This window comes from Anser anser (genome assembly GCF_964211835.1).
Source record: "Anser anser genome assembly, chromosome: Z".
Lineage (NCBI taxonomy): Eukaryota > Metazoa > Chordata > Aves > Anseriformes > Anatidae > Anser > Anser anser.
Genome location: NC_139723.1, coordinates 11,003,986 through 11,009,986, shown reverse-complemented (window position 1 = coordinate 11,009,986; position 6,001 = coordinate 11,003,986). Strand labels below are relative to the sequence as shown.

The 6,001-nt window shown below is 39.9% G+C and overlaps 1 long non-coding RNA gene across 2 annotated transcripts; it reads right to left on the bottom strand.

The window, feature by feature from the left end:
- Window positions 1–297: 297 nt before the first annotated feature.
- LOC310890266 lies at window positions 298–3,245 on the bottom strand. 2 transcript variants are annotated; one of them, XR_014577144.1, is made up of 4 exons: window positions 2,876–3,245; window positions 1,381–1,480; window positions 887–1,174; window positions 298–631 (listed from the first exon to the last, which is right to left on the bottom strand). It is a non-coding gene; the product is annotated as an uncharacterized lncRNA (long non-coding RNA). The 2 variants fall into 2 exon arrangements; XR_014577145.1 differs by having other exon boundaries at window positions 1,097–1,174.
- Between the last annotated feature and the right edge of the window lie 2,756 nt (window positions 3,246–6,001).

Genomic DNA, 6,001 nt, shown 5'->3' with positions numbered 1-6,001 from the left:
ATGAAAATACAAAGCTTCCTTGTACTCTTCTGATCAAAATGGTTAAATGTGCAGAATTCACTGCTTGAGCCTTGGATCAAGATGATCAGTCTTCTGCAAATGCCCTTCACAAATGCAGTTAATGCATTTACCATCAAGGATGCACTTTTGACAACCTGAGTTTTAGCCCACCCATCCCAGCAAGGTTGGATGAGCAGAGAACTTTACACACTGCATAGTAAGCAGATACTAAATTGATGAGTGTCACAGAAATATAAAAGATGACAAAAAATAAACAATATTTTCTTTTTTCTCCTGTAAATTTATTGACATGCACTCTGCCAATGGCTATCCCAAAGTAAATCCGTCATGAAGATAACATCACATAATCAATGTGTTTGGAGGGGACCTTGAAAGGTCTGGTGCAAGCTTATGCCCAAAAGCAGATTCAGCTATGGGGTCAAACCAAGATGCTCAGGGCTTTGTCCAGCTGGGGTGTGATGATAACCTCCTTCTCCAAGTCTCTAGAGTAGGACGCTCTGCTGGACCTCTTACCAATAAGAAGGGGCTCACTGGGGATGTGACAGTCAAAGGCAACCAAGTTCAAACACAAGAAGCAAGCACGCAGAGGGTGGAGGCAGGTACAGATAACCTGGAAGGAATATAGAGACATTGTTTGAGCATGCTGGTATGAGTTTAAGAAAGCCAATGCCCATATGGACTTGTATCTGTTCAGGGATGGCAAAGACAACAAGAAAGGCCTCTAAAAGTACCTAGGTAACAAAAGTAAGGTTGGGGAAAATGTGGGCCTGTTGCTGAATACAATGGCGAACCACATTACACAGGACATGAAAAAGGCTGAGGGATCCAGTCCAGACAGCAAGGAAGACAGTGTCAAAAGCCTTACTGAAGTTCAGGTAGACAACATCCACTGCTCTCCCTGGGTCTACCAGGCTAGTCTTTTCATCAAGGAAGTTTATCAGCTTGGTTACAGATGACTTTCCTTTGGTGAATCCATGCTGTCTGGTCAGATCTGTTGTTTGTTTCTTTATTTGGTTTGCTTTTTCAAAGCTAATGTCAGCAACCAGAAATTACATGCCTGGGGACTTGTTCTGACCTGGCAGCAGAAAAGCTGCGCAGCTCGCCGAAGTGATGGAGGCTAAACTTTGTCATCATCTGGTGTGGTGAGCATGGCCTCAAAATAAATAAATAAATAAATAAATAGTAATAGTAATAGTAAGAGTAATAATAATAATAATAATAATAATAATAAGCAAGTCAGAAACCAAGAAGAGAGAAGAAGAAAGAAGCCAAAGCCAAAGCCAGTTCCCTGACAAAGGAGTCAGATCTCCTGGCAGGGCGAGTGCATGAAAACCTCTAGGACTTTTCCACCCTTCTTACCTTCAGAAGGTGCAGGAAGATCCGCTTTAGGTGCTAGATCCAAAAGCACCCTGGTTCCAGGCTTGTTCAGACATACTTGCAACCTTTATTGTGGCTAGTCCTGCAAAGCACACTAACCTCAAAATCTCTGTTAGTCTGAAGACATTTTTTTATCACCACATCTGGTCTCAAGCAAGAGCACACTATTTTCATTTCAGTTTCTTTGTGAGTTTCACATTATATACAAAACACAAATACTACACATAACAAAATTTATCCTTCTGAAGGAGGGTGCTTGTCACACCATGGTTTAATTGTTAACCTCTGGTTCAGTTTAGTAGCAGGACCATTAACTATTCTGCTGACTTCTGGGAAGAAGGTATCTCTACCCAGCTGTGTTCAAAGGAGAGCAGCATTTTTAGTAGGGACAGAATAATCCAAAAATCCCTTAAAAGGAACATTTAAACTGTCCACTTAATGAAGTCTTATGTCACAGGAAATAACAGAGAGGAAGCTTTTTCATCCAGGCTAAAATCTATGTATTTAAGGATGCAGTTGTCCCTAAATCAAGATCTTCCTGACTGAATGCTGAACTCAGGGCAAGACTCTCTCAATCAGATACTAGACCCTAGCCACGGATCTTTGTACCATCAGGCTTTTAGGCGGACAACACAATAAGAGAGACCTCTCTGACATCTCAGGGAGCTGCTTGAAGCATGTATAGATAGGGGCAAGGCTTTTATTTCCATATGAATGTTTTTGAATCTATCTTCTTTGGTGTCTGGGTTAATTATTGTAAGAAAATTCTGTTCTTCTACCTTAAGATACACCTGGTGTTACAAAAATCATCAAGGTAATTAGCTAAGAGGAGGGCAACTGTCAGGTATCTGAGAGATGGAGTGGCCCTCTCCGCTCACAAGGGGTGGGTTTCACAGGGGGATGGTGTGCTTGGCACTCAGGGGCTTTTAAGGGGAGTGGTATGGATAGTAAATTGGCTATGAACAGCACCAGGCAGAGACTTCTCAGCATGCAGCAGATACAGAGCACATGGGAGAAAATCATGTTTACAGGTCTGTTTGCAAACTAAACACACCATCCTCCCGCCCACCCTCTTCTATCTCCCCCCCCAACCCGAACAGTGCAGGGGAAGGGGGAATGGGAGTCCATCCTTCAGGACCATGAAGTCCATCCCCCAGGAGCAAACTGCTCCAGCACGGGTCCCCCACGGGCGGCAGCTCCCCCCAGACCCCCTGCTCCTGCGTGGGCTCCTCTCCACGGGCTGCAGCTCCGGCCCGGGGCCTGCTCCTGCGGGGGCTCTCCATGGGCCGCAGCCTCCTCCAGGCCACATCCACCTGCTCCACCGGGGGCTCCTCCACGGGCTGCAGCGTGGAGATCTGCTCCGTGTGGGACCCATGGGTGCAGGGGGACAGCCTGCTCCACCAGGGGCCTCTCCACAGGCCGCAGGGGAACTGCTGCTGTGTGCCTGGAGCACCTCCTGCCCTCCTGCTGCACTCACCTTGGGGGCTGCAGAGCTGGCCCTCTCACATTTCTCACTGCTCTCTCTCAGCTGCTGTGGTGCAGCAGTTCTTTTCCCTTTCTTAAATATGCTCAGAGAGGCGCGAACAACATCACTTATTGGCTTAGCTCTGATCAGTGGTGGGTCCTTTTGGAGCTGGCTGAAACTGGCCCTTATCTAATGTGGGGCAGCTTCTGGATTCTTCTCACAGAGGCCACCCCTGCTACCCCCTGCTATCAAAACCTTGACACGTAAAACCATCCTCCCATAAACATAGGATCAACCTCATTTTTTTCCATAAGAACAGATTAAAGCCAATAGCTAGACATGAGCTTAAAACCCGAAGATCAGTATCTAAACAACTTTGCAAAACTATTTAAGGAAGCAAAATGGTTCCAAAAGTACTTTTTTTTTTTTTTTTTTAAGAGAATTTTTATGAGGTTTTGTATGAAAATACAAGAATATGGGAATGTGAATATGAGAAACAGGGCTTCAGTTTATCTTATACATATCAGAAGATACTAGATTATAGTAAACCTTTATGAATATAACTAGTGGAGATGCCTTAAGTCTTGCCTACTCTTTCTAAAGCATTAAAAACAGTACTACAAAGATATAGCTGGAGAGGTAACAGGTAGTCTTCAAAGACATAGACGTCACCTAGGAATCATGCTTTTATGGATTTCCATAAATGTTGAGTTTCATTTTTGCTTTCAAAAAATTCTTCCCCATTAGTGAATAACGATTCAAAATGGATACCCAGAGAAATTAATACCTATATAGAATACTTAGACTTGTTTTCTCCCAAAATATTTTTGAATATCAAGCAGTAGTTCTATTTCAATCAAATGCTCTATTTCTCTCCTGTAATTTAGTTTCTAATACAGCTGTCCATCTAGTTCACATGCAGTTCATTATAGCTTTTAATTTTTAACAATGCCATTGAGCTGGATGCATGAAAAAGATAATGGGTAGGCATCTGTCGTTCTTGTGGTAATGAAAAGACTGTCTTGGCTATACATTTTTAAATTATTTTTAAACATTAATGCTTTTGAAAAGAACAATTAGACCAGGGTTTGTCTTCCCAGGTGCTTGGCTAGACAATCACATCTTGTCTTGAAAAATACTTACATTGCTCCTACAGAATGTACCCAACTTCAAGACTTGCAAACATATGTCAGTAAAAACCTGTTCTTTCAGTTTGACAGATTATGTATACCAAAATAGGTTTATAAATGGCTACCCAGCACCTGCCCATCTTTTAACTAGCTATTCCTTAAAAGGCTGTTTTAAAACTTAATCATTAATTCACATCACAGTATGATAACTCTCTTATATGTGAATTTTTATACATGAGGGAAAAAGGGCCTGGAAAAAGCATTTGTATATAAGTTCAGAGGTCAGTGTTTCATATCTCAGAATTAAATGTTTTAATGGAGTGGATTACTAACCGGGCCCTATATTCTCTAAAGATAATTAGGAGCCTAGCTCTCACTGATTTTAATGGGACTTAATTATCTAAGAATCTTTTAAGAATAATTAATTATATGGCATTGCAATATATACCAGAAGTGACTTACATTTAACACAGCATGGCTTTGATCTCAAAAGGAAAACTGTAGGCATGCTACAGTCTACATATGAGTAGTAATCTAGGGCTATTGTGCTTCATCTGGTTGAATCTGCAGGCTGAGAGGCAAGAGAGAATACCTGAGATAATGTGATACAGGTGTGTAATTTACTAAATTGCTGAAGTGGATGCAGAGAATGGACCAAATGGGTAAAATTGAGAAAAAGATAAAAAGAAAAAAAAAAAAAAGGATCATCTGGTGTGAAAAATCACAATAATTTCAACAAAAGTCAAGAAAATAGCTTGCGCTGACTGACATTCATCAACTTTCATGAACTTCCAAAAACCATATACATTATTGGAGAAACAACAGGGGCAGCTATTTCATTTCCAAACAGCAATCAAAAGTCTACTTTCAGCACAGAGTTGGGAGATTCAATAAGAATTAGATTTTAGGAATTACTGCACTCTGAATTCTGTTATTTTCTTCTTGAAAGCTAAGAAAAATTTGTTCTTATGGAAAGAATGGATTTTAAATTATTGTGAAGGGGCATCAACAGCTATTTGTGAATCATTGCAAAATATTCTTCCTTCACAGATTAATAATAGAGACATGATAAATGCTAAGTTTGTTCTTAATACTCTTAAGTTTGACAGGACTTAAGTAGGATGTATTCAGTTTTTAAAGAGATTCTATCTGTACAACAAAACTCAAATTATTTCATTACATGTTACCTTATCAAAACCAAACATAGTGATGGCCATAGGTTGTAGGAAACAGTCAGGTATCTCTGACTATTAGCCATAATAACAGGATAACAGCCAAAATGTTTTATGAGCTTTGTATTGGATTATTTGGTAAGTGTTTGAAACTGGCGACAAATATAAACAGGTGACTATTATGGCAGAAGTATACATCAATATTATTTTATCAGATAACCTGAAAGACAGCAAAGGCACAGATAGAAACCTTAAAATGAACAGCAGGCGCTGTGCTGCTACAGGTTACTCTATTTGCACAGCTGTTACAAAGCCAGGTTTTTATATTTTAAAAGTTTTTTTTTTTTAAAGGTTATCCACCACTGTGCAATACTTAAGAGTAGGATAATATGTTACTGATACACTTTAAAAAGTTCTAAACGTTATTTTATTTGAGAAGTCACCAAAATTATGTTCATTAAAATCTGTCAGGGAAAGAAATTAGAAATATGGGAAATAAACATTTTAATGTGAAATATTTTTCAGATCCAAAGCAGAAATCTGTGGGAAAATCAAAGCTTCAATCCAGAAACCAAAGTCTGAAGTGGGAAAAAAACATGTATAGGCTTTTGGCCTGCACTCCTGCTCTGCCTAACTAAGTGTTCTATTTAATGGCAACAAATTTTCTTAGGAGAAAGTGTGTTGATTTCACTTTAAAAATCTCTCGGCTTTCATTGCAAGATGAAAAAAGACACTTCTCATTTACTCCTATCACAATTTGTGACACTAATGTGTTACTTCAATATGAGTTTATGCAAGCAAGAAGAGGGAAAAAAGATCCTGACAGGCTGTGATGC